Here is a 14,401-nt window from a genome sequence, read left to right on the forward strand (position 1 = left end):
TGTCAGTGGTTTCCGCTTTAGGGTGAACGGTTGGGGTTTCAGGGAAGTTTGTGTGTTTTTCTCTTCCTATCCACAACTGAGATGTAGATATTCAGATAGTGATAGTGACACAGAGAGACAGACCCACAGAGTGTAAAGCCCCTTTTACTGTTCTAGAAAATACAAAGGACAAATTCCACACAAAACCACTGTGTTCATTACCCTGATTACCTTATAATTTACCTACACCTTTTGGTATGAATGGACATGATATGACGCATACTTGCAATGCTCTTGTAAACATGCTTGTATGGCAACATTATGTCATCATTTCCAATCATGCATGCCTAAACATAAGGACGTACTCCATGGTGCCACTGTCAATGCTGCATACACCCTTGGCTGTAAATAAAGGCTGGGTGGCTCATAATGGACAGTGGAGGTCATGTTGTTGCCTCACCGTTCTTCCTCTGTGTGCATGCGGGTTCCTTACTGGATGTTACTGCCTGGAACTGGACAGCTTTACTACCCCCCCCCCCCCCCCCCCCCCCCATCTCCATTTATCCTTTGGCCTTGTTTGAAAGTCTAATATCTGACGCAGATGTTTCTGTTATCATCCTAGAGTTTCCCACAGATTTTGTGTGCATGTGTGCACATGTGTGTTTGTGTACATGTTTGCATGTGAGGCCCCCCTTGTCTCCTCTTTGTCAGGCCTCCAGGGGCCTCTACTTTAAACAGGATATGGCAGTTATCTGAAAACCATGGTGATGGCGATGGCTTCCTGTAAGTGAGGCGGGTCGTACGACAGATAATAGTGAATCACTTTTAAAACATTTTCTGAGGCTGTACTGGGCCAGTTGTAAACATGAGATATGAATATTTTCTTACTTCAAATGAATTTAAGAGCTTGGTGGCTTGATTTTGTGCACATTCACTTTGGTACCCAACGGTTACAATAAAATAATACAAACTGAAATGGCTTTAGTAGATAGAAAATCTTAGATTTGATAGGTAATGCATGACTGAAAAATGCAGAATACAGAACAAAAAGCTTGAGAAGAAAATAATTTTGTCATCGCTTTGCTGAGACGCTGAATCCATGCATACATCCAGGCTGGTATAGGGATGGAGTAGATTGTAAATAATTACATGTAATTGTAGTGTAAATAAACTCCCCCCCTTGCATGTGACCTACTTCTGAATGACTGGGGGCTTACACCAGCAGCACGCCCACCTTATGCTAAATGTGCTTTTGAGGGATTCTCCATTAATTCAGAGTATTGTTCAATCGGGTTAAATTCTTGCATTATGACAGAGATATTCGTTTAAATAGCCTCTGTTTTTACTTCAAGACACCATTTTGTTCTCTCTCTCTCACTTGCCCTATTTCATCCAAAACAGACATAATGCATTCTTTCCACTATTTCCCTTCTCCCTCATGTCTGACCCAGCAACAGTTAGGCATATAACCTCAATAAACTGGTGGAGCAACCACAAGATAAATTTCTGTACTGTAGTAATATTCCACATCTATATCAAATGTGTTTTGGAAGAAACTGCCAATGCGGTCACCGTGAGTGTGTGTCTGTCTGTGTGAGAGCATGCTTGTGTGTTGATGTGCATACATGTGTGTGTGCATGTCTGTGAGGGTGTGTACAGACAGTTTGTCTGGCTGTAATAAAACTGGGTGTTTTTTTTTTTTAAATAAAAGTTTTGTGACATTCCCACTATCAGCCTGTCTGTCTCCGAAATGTGTTCACCAGTTCTTGGGTAGAACGTAACACTTCTGCTTCTCCTGCCTCTCTCTCCTTTCGCTTCCCTGCGAGTGTGCAGCCAAAGTTCAGCTAATTCAATCACTGCTGGATGACTCACACTACAGTGTCCCATTCTGCACAGACGCACAGACACACACACACACACACAACACACACACACACACACACACACACACACACCATAATGCCCCGCTGAATGATGTTTGTGAGGCCGGTGCTGCGTCAGCCTCTCAGCACACTTGTGAAAATGATCTCTGTTCCCGAGCTTCATTTCCCACTCAAACTCTCTCTCTCTGTTCTTTCTATTAGCCAATGTTCTGCCACTCTCTTATGTTGTCATTCAACCTGTCATTGAGAACTTTTATCATTCACTAATTCACTCGTGTTCCTCTCCCTGTCACTGACTATTTCTCTCTCTATCACTAACCCACGCATTGCCCTAACCATAAATATAGGAGAAGGACATGAATGCAATCTGGGGCAACAATAATTCCTGAGACTACTATTACACCTAAACCATTCTACTTTTTCCAGGGGTGTCCCTTTGTAGTTCACCTACTCAGAGATAACATTAGAAAGTTTTTGAACTTGCCACTTGTTTTATTATTCCTTATCATCCACTACAGATATCTTTCCCTCTTATCTGTTTGTTACAGCTGTACCACACATTCCTATGAGCCATATACGGTGAATATTACCACAAATCCACACTGCTCACATGAAAATGGATTGACTCAAAGGCATAGTAAACCAGTAAATTACAGGCCGCATGCCATTTGCTTTTATTGCAAGCATGCCTGCATGTGTGAGTGTGTGAGTGTGGGTGTCTGCTTGTGTGTGTGCGTCCATGTGCGTGTTTGCATGTGTTTGCATGTCATGAGTGTGAGCACATGCAAAGATCAAGGTAATATAACTGCAAGACTCAGAGGCTGTCGCCGAGGCTGTTATTACTGGTCAAGCCACCCAGATTTACTGAGCTCCACAGAGCCTTTCCACTTAGCCTAATGACTGCCAATAGGAATAAGAGCAGATGGCTCCATTACAGTACAGTAAGGTTAAAATAATCACAGAGCTAGACCAAAGTTAGAGCTAGTACTGCCCACTTTTCACCATGTCTATTTTATCACACACATGTGAACGCCTAAAGTAACAGACTGTGTTTATATGAGTGTCTGGTATATAAATCTTTGTTTGACCCTTTAGAAGAGAAGGATATTCTATATTTCAAAGGCTTGGAGGCAAAGGGGCGTATATGAGTATTATATATCAATTGAAAGGTCTCAGTGAGATCTTTTCAGTGCCAAAAGGACACAACTGAAATCATGACCCATACGTTTTAATTAAACAAAAACTGAAAGCCATAACAGTAAAAGTAGGGTTTTGTTTGCTGCCAAAAGGGCGTAACTGCACTTATGCCCTTTTAACACCAAGCAAAACCCCACTTTTGACACTGAACAAGCATTGTGGGTAGAGGATTCTAACAGCACTTAGGTCAGCTCAGAATGCATGCTGACATAGGTAATGCTAGCATGGCAGCATGATCACATCATTTTTAGTATCCTATTCATATCTTAATTAATATTCTAGGTCAATATTAGATGAATGTAAATATGTTAATATTGCCATGAAATACTTAGGCCTACAGATTGAAAATGTTATTTTATAATGTTAGGAGTGTGAACTGGTCAAGATGAGCTCTGATAGTAAGACTGCTGGTAGCTGAAGTTCTCCCTCAGTGTTATGAGGAGTTTTACAGGTCTTTGAATGTGTCCCAGGACACATCAATAAGTGATGTGTCCTGGGACACATACAAAAATGTATTATACTAGCAAAAGAAAAAAAAAGTAGTAGAATCAAAAGTAGTTTCTTATGTCTATAGAGGTGTATTAAAAAGGTTTATTAAAAGTTTTAACAGAAAAAATGTGTCAATCAATTTGATATGTTCCATGTAGCCTACAATTTTAAAGGCCTTGATGAAAGTTGCCGAGCATTACTTCAAGATAAAGATATTCATTCTGATCTTGTTTTATATTTCAGTGTTGATTGAAATAATTGCTAGATTTGTATTAAAATGAATGTGCTTTACAATTGTTTACTTACACACGCCCATATTCTGCATGGCTGTATTGGGACAATGTTTGTGCCAAAAAGGCGTATTTCACTCTTTTGCCATTTTTAAAAAAGTTAACAAATATAATTCAACTTAAACTGTAGCAGTATTGTTTTTATAGTAATGCTCAATCTGATAACACAAAAAGTTAAAATATTGTGCTTAGTATGTGATAACGGCAGCTGATCCAAGTTTGATAAAAATTTGTTTTGGCTCTCCTGTAAAATCTACTACAACGCACTTACGCCTCCAAGCCCTTGATTTTATTCCCTCTGCAATTTGCATTTACTTGTACACACTTATGCATGTGCACACACACACACAAATGCCAATACTCCTTCACATCACCGACAGCAGCTACCAGCTGGTGTACATCCTAGAATGGCCTTAATGTTAGTTAACAATAAACTGTGCAGAAGCAAAACGGAAAAGAGAAACGAGGTCAGACGTAGGAGGTGAGTAGGCCTGAGCGAATCCCTGGGAGAGACGGGGAACATAATGGAGAGCCATCTATCTGTCTGTCCCTCTGTCCCTCCATCCGTCCGCCTGTCCGTGTGTTTGTGTGAATAAGCTGAATAAGCAGGATTTCCAACATAGAGAGCAGGAAGGCCCTTCCAAAAACACACACACACACACACACACACACCATGACCAGGGGAAGTCAAGGTCAGTGTGACAATTGTGTGTGTGTGAGAGAGAGAGAGAAAGAGAGAGGGACAGAGAGAGATCTGTATTTGCGTCCCCCTGTGCGTCATAATCTCTCTCCCATTCTACCATTAGCGGGGGGGGGATTGACAAAGTGTGCTTGTATTGTTAAGTGACCACATTTCTATCAGTGGGATGAACAGACCTCAATTGTCAGACTTACAGCGCTGACTGTGTTGATGTGAGATATAACGACTCTTAGCGAACCACATGGAGCAGATGTTCTCTTGTTCTCTCTCTCTAAGTGTGTGTTCATGTCTGTGTGTGTGTGTGTGTGTGTGTGTGTGTGTGTGTGTGTGTGTGTGTGGGACATAGTTTACCATGTTAATCCTTTAAAAGCATCTAGAACAATGGACAAGATTAGTAACACATTAACTACAATACTGTAATACGGTTAACCTACTCCACCGGTCTGTTCCACTTTCCATGCCAGAGAATAACGCCCCTTCTCTCATTACCTCCAACACATGTGATATATACCTCAAGACACGCACAGTATCTGATATGTACACAAAAAGAAATACACATGCAGTGTGATTTTGAATGTGCCCATGTCTTGCCAATCAATACAACCCAATGCAAATCAATCCTTTGTAACGTTATCAGAAGGGGACATAAAACAAAAGACTAAGATGGACTGCAAATGAGGCAGCCTTGGTTTATCCATGCCAAGGCTTTGTTACACACACTCCCCTGGGCCTGCTGGCAAACACTCCTATACACACACACACACACAGAAACATGTGCACGCGCACGTATACACACAATGTGCACACTCAATCACATTATTAATCAGCCACTCAACTCCACCCTTTTACCCATTTGTAACCCTCCACCCCTCCCAAAGCTTTGCCCCAAGACTCATCGCCAAGGTAACCGCCAGCACTCAGCTTCTCCCAGACATCCTGGCAAGGTGAGTGAATACACACAGACACGCACCCGCGCACGCACACACACACACACCCCACGCACGCACACACACACACACACACAATGGCTGTCCTTTCCTCTGCATCATTATTTACTACAGACTCACAAAGAGAAATGTCCCTAATCACTCACAACCGGACCAGCAATGGAAAACAAAAATTCTTTCACAGTGACAGTTCAGGATTCTGAGGGCAGAACTGTGTGAACCCGATCATGTTCTCACACAGAGCGAGGGTAATTCTGTTTGTTCTCCACAAATATGTTTCGCTCCATATAAAATGTAAGTTGTTTTTCCATCAGCAGAGGACAGCTTGAGCCAGAACTTTTCCATTTTAAATCTGTGCCCAACAACTCCAGCGTGGAAGAGCCGAGGTGGAGAATGGAGAGGAGAGAAAAGCGGAGGAAACTTGGGTTGTTTTCCGTACCTGATAACCTTCCATCCTCTGTCTCCCTGTAGTCCGACCTGTCAGACGCAGTTTCCTGGAATTCTGATTCCTGATGGGAACGTCAGGAAGGGAACACAAAGGGATACTGTCAGTCACTGGAAGGTCATGACTGAATAACAAACACATTAATCTAATGGACACGTACAGTCGCAGGTCAATAAGCACATGCTGCATGACACTGAATGAAGCAAGACTTAATTACAGTATTACAATGAAAAGCCCATACTCTCAATACAGAGGATTATTTTTGAGATAAAAAAAATGACCCAAAAAAATCACAATGTGAGACAATAGGCTTGTTAATATCACTGTAATGTTGATACATTCAAAAACTACAAGTCCATAGCAGATGGTGTTACACATAGGCCTATATCAGATAGCTACCTTTTTAATTATGAAATAATGTTGACTCAGCTTTTCAAGCAAATATAGATCTTCACAATGTAAAATGACACCATACATTATAGTGAATAATATCAGGCAGGTGCAAGTTACATGAAAATAGGGTCTTAATACTGCAGTTGGTGGCCTCATGGAATGGAGTTCAGAATTTATCACTTTTTTATTTACTACTAACTCACTGTATGCCACATAACAAGAAATTCTTGTCTTATGTTTGGATAGAGAGGTTTTGAATACATGCCTGATACAAGTACTGCTTAGACGGTTGAACTGGTGTTGTGCAGCAAGAACAGTTTGAAGGCGATGTTAGAGCAGATAGTAGATAGATACGGTAACTGCTGATTGTTCTGTAAGAGAATGTTCATGTCCTTTCCTGTCCTGTTCAGAACAACCCCTCTATCTGCTTAATAACAGTGTTCAGGAATCTTTACTACTGTGTGTGCCTCTGTGTGTGTGTGTGTGTGTGTGTGTGTGTGTGTGTGTCTGTGAGAGAGAGAGAGAGAGAGAGAGAGAGAGAGAGAGAGAGATTGAAGAATGTTAGTATGATTGTTTATAGTAGGAGATGCTTTCATGTACCGTATCATCTTTGTTCCTGCGTGTGCATTGTGCTGAATGCTCAGATATTACAGTAGTTTCTGCTTTAGATAAAGCGAGTGGCCTATAAACACATCCGCCTCCATGGGAGGGGTCAGAGATAAATGTGACAAAGGCGCTGTCACACACGGATATGGACACGTACGCACACACACACACACACGCACACACACACACACACATAAAGATAAAGGCTTGTGGCACAGGAGATCAAAGCTACATCTGTTGTGCTGGATAGCTTAACAAAGATACTAACGATTAGATCAGAAGAATTAGACACTGGGCAATGATACGCTGGACTGACACAAAATAACTGAATAACAATTGGTCTTGGTCATCTGTTAGTCATGCTCACACACTCCTACTCATGTCTTTTTTTAACTTGACATACACTCCCTTAAATGATGTCACTTTTACAATGGTATCAACCAATACGCCATCAATTGTCGGTATGTCCACATTGAATCCCTTGAGCTCTGCGACAGAAAGGCATTAATTTGCGCTTTGAGGGCAGGGATCATGAGACTTGGGGGTGATTTGTGAAAGGTCAGCTGATAACAAAGTGGAAAGCTATAGGGTCAGTGCACATGCTCAGATCACTCCTCTCTGCTCCACTAGGTCAATCAATCTTCTCTGAACCTGCTGCGAAGATCACAGTTCAATGAAGAAGCATTTTGGAGGTATTGCGCATAATTCTTAGTAGTGTTGCCAAAGTAAACATTGCGAAACCTCTTTCCTGTTTCTACAGAAAGCTTGAAATGTGTGCTTTCAAAACCCTGTTTAATCAGGCAAGTTACCTAAGAACACATTCTGATAAACATTAACGGCCTGAGGGAGCGGTGACGGGGGAAGGGAAGGCTGCACACAACCTTACATCTGGGAGTCGTCCACTACAACCATAGTATTGTACTGTTGTACTGGGGGAGGGTTCAGTACCTTGCTCATGGACGCTTTGACAGTAATTGTTGAGGGAGGGTTGCAATTGGCTCAGTGTTTTAGGGGATTCAAACTTCTCTTAACAAATGTGCATCTCTTCCCATTAGACTGCATCAACCATGATATTATAACACAATACCTTCACTAAAACAGACAATAGCAATGACACATCTCTTTATTTACACCATATACATGGCCTGAAACAGTCAACTGTACAGCTGTCTGAACATCTGTACATGAGATGTCTCCCTTTGGCTTCAACATTGTGAATTTCAGCATTCCTGTTACAACGTGGCCTCGCCCTCCCTTCATATTCTCCTGCAGTTCCCACTGCTGATCAGCATTATTGATTAGCCTGAGGGCACAGCTCACGTTATGTCATCCTCTTCTTGGAATGAGGTAGAAAGACAGAAGACATTTCTCTCTTGTTCAAAACACTGTGTGTGCCAGGTGTTGCTCAAGACAAGCCACAAACAAACCACTGTACTCAAAAGACACACATACACAAGTACACACATGCGCACGCACGCACGCACACACACACACACACACACACACACACACACACACACACATTCCTAGACTCTGTAGAGAGATCAAGGAACACAGATCATGTTGAACAGGAGCTCCGGACTCATTATCACTGACATCTTATCCACAGTTGCTGAACTCGCTGACCACAAAAAGGGGGTTTGAGCATTCACACTTGTCTTTTGAGTTTAAGAGCTTTACACCTGATTTATGAGAGGATCTAGCCACAGTCTGTTGGGAAATGGCTGAATTAAATCCTGATAGAGAAAGATAAGCCTATAATTTAAGCCTATACTCAGTGTATAAATCATTTTGTTTTGGTTCTACACCCCTCTTGTGGTCACATAATGTATTACATCAGATTCCCACTCAAATGGAGCAGCTCTTGGGAAAAGTAGATATGTTTGTAAAACATCAAACAATCAAATGAAATGATTAAAAATGAAGAGTTTTGCTCCAAAATGATATAGTTTCCATTTAGTAATGTGAATTCTGCTCTGGCAAAATTATTGTTGTCAAAATAATGAATTAGTACATTGATTATTATAAAAGTCATCAATTGATTACAGACCATAGCTTATAAAATTGTAAAATTTTATTACATGGTCAGTTGTGGTTTTGAAATATTGAGCATTTTATAACATTATTTCCTCAAAATGAATGTATAGTGTTTTGGAATGGTGATTGTGAGGGACACATCATATTTATCCAGCCTGCTTACCTTGGGCTGTCTGATAATGATGGAGGGCCTGGGGATTTGAGGGTACTTGGACCCCAGCTCTGGACTAAACTCCAAGTCCAGGTCATCATCCTCTGAGCTTTGGGAGAGACTGCGGCGGGCCGGAGGCGAATCAAAGCACGGGTCCTCCTCTGTGTCCTGCAGGTGACACTTAGAGTTGGAGTTGGTGCCATTCAGTTTTCTGTTTCTGCTGGAGCGGGTGGAGATGCAGCTGACAGCTCTCTGGTGCTGCACTGGACTGCCTGACTGGGCTCTCGGCTGGGAAATAACTGGGTCAGTTGCTGGAAGTCCTTGGTCACTTCTGCTGCAGTTGTTTGGCTCCTGCGAGGATGATGAGTCAGCGGTAACATCAGATGGATTACCAAAACAGTGGCGCAGAGATGAGCAGGGTAGTCCGTGCATACTGGCAGAATGAGCAGTTATCAAGAGAGAAAGTAAAGCAAATCCTACTTCTACTGACATCCGGCAGATCAGGAGTTTCCCAGAGCGTGGGGTGACATCCAACAGTTGGTCCGGAGGGCTTCCTTATTCATCATCAAACATTTAGAGTCTGGGGAATAGCCACAGTATAATTATATCCTTAGAGTGGGATAATAGCAAATACTCTGAAAGCGTATGCACTAAATGAGAACAAGTCAATCCTGTCCAGTCTTGTGAAGCATCGTATGAAATAAAAATATCTCTTTATCCAGTGAGGTAATTCATCTTGCTCCATGCCAACAAATTTTCTCAATAGCTGCCTACCATACCGTTCATTTCGGTGTGGGCCTTCTTCTTATATCTTAGAACCATTACTTGACCAAGCGTATAGCAGCAGCTGTATCATTGGGTCCTTGATGCCAGAAAAGTGGAATCCCAGTGGACTCAAACTTTAAAATCCAGACTGTGTCGGCCGGTCAGTAGGTCATCCTGTCATCACATCATTCTCTCTGTCCCGCCGTCTGTCTGTCTGTCTGTCTGTCTGTCTCTCTCTCTCTCTCTCTCTCTCTCTCTCTCTCTCTCTCTCTCTCTCTCTCTCTCTCTCGTAGCTCACAGCTCCCCAACCACTCTCTCTGTGGTGGCAAACAGGTGAGGGTCAGTCTCCCCTCAGCCCTTCATAGTCCTGTCTGCCTGCCTGGCAACCTGCATGTGTATGAGTGTCTCAGGGGGGTTGTATGTGTGTGTGTGTGTGTGTGTGTGTGTGTGTGTGTGTGTGTGTGTGTGTGCGCGTGTGTGTGCGTGTGTGTCAGTGCTGGGTGTCTCATTACTTGAACAGGTAGTCCCTGGTCTGTTGTGACTTTGGAGATTGGGGTTGGGTCACACTAGTCCAACAAGACTCTGGTTACCATCTGATTCAGGATCAGTTACTGCTACATTTGCCCAACACTGCACCACTATTAATTAATGAAATCATCTGATCACAGACCGGTTGCCAGAATATAAAGGTTAGCGGGGTGTCACACATGGTTGAATATGAGAGTTCAAGTTACAGGTAAGCACTGTAAGTGATAGGCCTCAGGTGAGAAAGAGAAAGGGAGAAAGAGAGAGAGAGAGAGAGAGAGCTGCAAGGCATTCCTCCCCGCAGAATGGGTGAGACAGGAGAAACCCGGGTCAACTGCTCTTGGGTGACTGCTACTTAAATATTCATAGAACTGCATAAAGCAGACTTTTATCAGTCGTTCATCCTGCCTATTCTAACAGTGGATGTATATTTTTCATAAGGCGTTATAATGCCTACTCTGAGAAGGACAGAAACAAGGAAAATCTTATTGGTATTTGTAATATGAGACACTCACACAAGATCTGCAATGACTAAAAATACACAGAGCTGTACATATTTATTGTGCTCTCTCTCTCTGTCTGTCTGTCTGTCTGTCTCTCCCACACACTCTCTTGTGTAAATAGCTTTGTGTTGTGGGTGTAGCACACTGACAAATTGAACAATGGTGTAATGATGAAACATGCATGAGCTCTTTTGTTTGGGGATGTAAACAGAGCTATAGTTTGCACTCTCTATCTAGAGGCTTAGAGGGGTGCTGCAGTCACATGCAATGTTAGTTTTTGTTATATATATAGATATATACTACATCCATTGATAATATATCAATCTAATTGTCATTAACTACTTTTCATTAATCTTTATAATAACAGATTCATAAGCAATGTGATAGTGTTGGTAGATGAAGAGGCTTTTAAGCTTACAGTAGGAGAGCAGAACCTTGTAAGCTTCATAACGACATTTGTGTGAAAGCACTCTGAAAGTAATTACAGCTTCCAAGTCGTAGAGCATCTAATGGTCCTATTTTGTAGGAACTGTGGACTGACAGTTGCTAGACAGTTGTACATTTTACAGTCACCTGAAGAGGGATATAATGAACATTACAGTCTTTTCTGTTTGCTTAGGCACTATCGTTGAAACTATAGGCTATTTTTGCAAAACTCTACACACTAACCACAAAACCTTACACCAAACCAGCAAAACATTATACATCTCTTGCAAAAGCAAACAATTCTTGCAAAACTCTTCAAACTCTTTTAAAAAATTTTGTTTTTGCGTCAATACAGTACACACAAACCATCATTTGAATAAGCACACGAAGCACCAACTACGCACTGATAGTATAAATGAAAAACACTTGTGGCTTTTGCTTTTTCTGTGTGCAGGGCATAGCAGTTTGCAATAAAGTTTTGTCATACATGCAGTAAACACACATACACACAGGTATCCAAAAGTGTAAAGTATGGATGTGTATTCTGAACATAACACACTATCAATACAAATAAGGGGGAAAAGTTTTTTTTTTTTCTCTCAAAATGTTCTACAGTAACACTCCTCATACAACAAAAGCACAGTAGAAGAAAACAAAAACATTTGTGCTAGAAAAAAAAGAACAGAAAAAAACAGGCTAGAATCACTGTCAGTATTTACAGTTTTTTCTGAATGCTTAAACAGTAACAGTGATTCTTCTTCTTCTACTATCTCTGAAACCATTAACACTTGTAGCCAATGCATTTACCAAGTGTGCCAAACTGAATGCACGTTCTCTGCTTTACACTCAGTTTGTAATTTTATAACACACTTTTTGCAAAACTGTAAACACAACCACTGCTTTACACTCATTTTGCAATTTACTGTAATATGTAACACACTTCTAGCAACACTGTAAACTTGTGGCCAGACCCACCCAAATGTTTTTGTTTTCTTCTACTGCGCTTTTGTTGTTTGAGGAGTGTTACTGTAGAACATTTTGAGAAAAAAAATAATGTAAATAACTTTTTCCCCTTATTTGTATTGATAGTGTGTTATGTTCAGAATACACATCCATACTTTACACATTTGGATACCTGTGTGTATGTGTGTTTCCTACATGTATGACAAAACTATATTGCAAACTGCTATGCCCTGCACACAGAAAAAGCAAAAGCCACAAGTGTTTTTCATTTATACTATCAGTGCGTAGTTGGTGCTTCGTGTGCTTATTCAAATGATGGTTTGTGTGTACTGACGCAAAACACACTTTTTTAAAAGAGTTTGAAGAGTTTTGCAAGAATTGTTTGCTTTGCAAGAGATGTATGATGTTTTGCTGGTTTGGTGTAAGGTTTTGTGGTTAGTGTGTAGAGTTTTGCAAAAATAGCCTATAGTTTCAAAGACAGTGCCTAAGCAATCAGAAAAAACTGTGAGCATTCACAAAAAACTGTAATGGCGGTAGGTCCTTGCTGATTTAGCCTGCAGCCCCCTGGTGGTCATTACTGTAAATAGGCCTCCAATCTGGCCATAGGAGCAGATTGTATTCACAACAACACACTTGTGCAGTAAACTCAATGAATGATGGTTTGAAATAATTTCAGTAGTGCAAGATTACAGTAAGATTGCACTTTATTGAGCCCCAAGGGTAAATTCGGGAAGGACAGGAGCCTATAAGTAAAATCTGCAACCGTCCTGACTTCTAAATTTTACTCCTCTAATATGTGTGACAAATTTTTTGCTTTTTTCCACAAAATACACAATTATGTGTTTTAGAGGGTCTACTAAAGGTAACACATACAAGCTAAATGATGCCATTGATAATGAAGAACAAAAATAATGCTGAGCATTAAGTGTCGTTAGGGTTACTTACAATACAGATTTAAAGCCTTAAATTAGTTCAGGAGATTCACAACTGCATTTAAGCATGACTCTTCTTGTGTCACTCTTGACTCATCTCTACCTCTGATGTATTGCATGATAGCTGTACGGCTTTGGCCCCAGGCATGAACCCAAAGAGCTTTTATTGAACCCTTTAGCATCAACTATTCACACCATGGAGCAGAAGACTGACTGACCTCTTTTGGTTACAATACAAAACCCAACCTGAATGCCACATAGGCAGATGTATAACCTCTAGCTATACTCATGACCTGAAGTGGAAATTAATAAATGAAACTGAATGAATGAAGCTCTCTATAAGGCAGAGCTTGGCTTCCCTCTGGGGGTCAGGATACAGTCCTCAGGATTTCGTCCAGGACAAGCTAGCCTGTTCTGCATCTAGAAAACTAAAGCTGTTTCTGATTCAGCATTTGAAATGGCTTTCAAAATGCAGTAGGCTAACTAGATTTACAATGTTAATGTAATGACATGTGCGACTGTGAATTAGGCCCATTGGCCCAATGTAAAATTCTTGCGTTTAATTTTATAATATTTCATAATAATATACTATTTTTCATAATATTTCATATTTTAAATAGCCAGCAAAATCAGGCATCATGCTTATTTGATTCATTTTCAGTTTATTGTGTAGTAGGACAGGCACATAAAAAATATTAGTTTTCTCCCCTGGGTGACGTCATCGCAGCATCAGCGCCGAAGAGGCGAACAGCTGCGTCAAGTCAGCCAGATATAGGATATGTAGCCGGGATAATACCACAGTAAGACGATTTTGCCGTCAAAATAAAATCGTAAAAAACCAAAGTATCGGGATGTAGCCTACAGAACAACAAAAATCATATCAAAATGTTCAGTGAAATCATTACAAAAACCATGGAGTAGCTATATTGTATATAGCCTATATTGTGAGCATGTAGGAGTATGACATTGAAGTACTGCTTATGGACGAGTAAAATTAAGGCTAAAATTATTATATGGTGACTTGAGAACAAAAACAGATCCCTCACGTTCATCAGTGAAGGTTTTATTTTGAAAGTCTTAACAGGAAGTTCTATTTTTAATTCTGGCTGTCTTGACTCTGATGAAGCGGCGCTGGAGGGCGCAGGCTGTGTGTAATCGCAGGTGAGGAGG

Source organism: Centroberyx affinis, unplaced genomic scaffold (assembly GCF_046629955.1).
Source record: "Centroberyx affinis isolate AG114_WGS23_722 - 3 ecotype Tasmania unplaced genomic scaffold, CSIRO-AGI_Caff_v1 ptg000755l_1, whole genome shotgun sequence".
Taxonomy (NCBI): Eukaryota; Metazoa; Chordata; class Actinopteri; order Beryciformes; family Berycidae; genus Centroberyx; species Centroberyx affinis.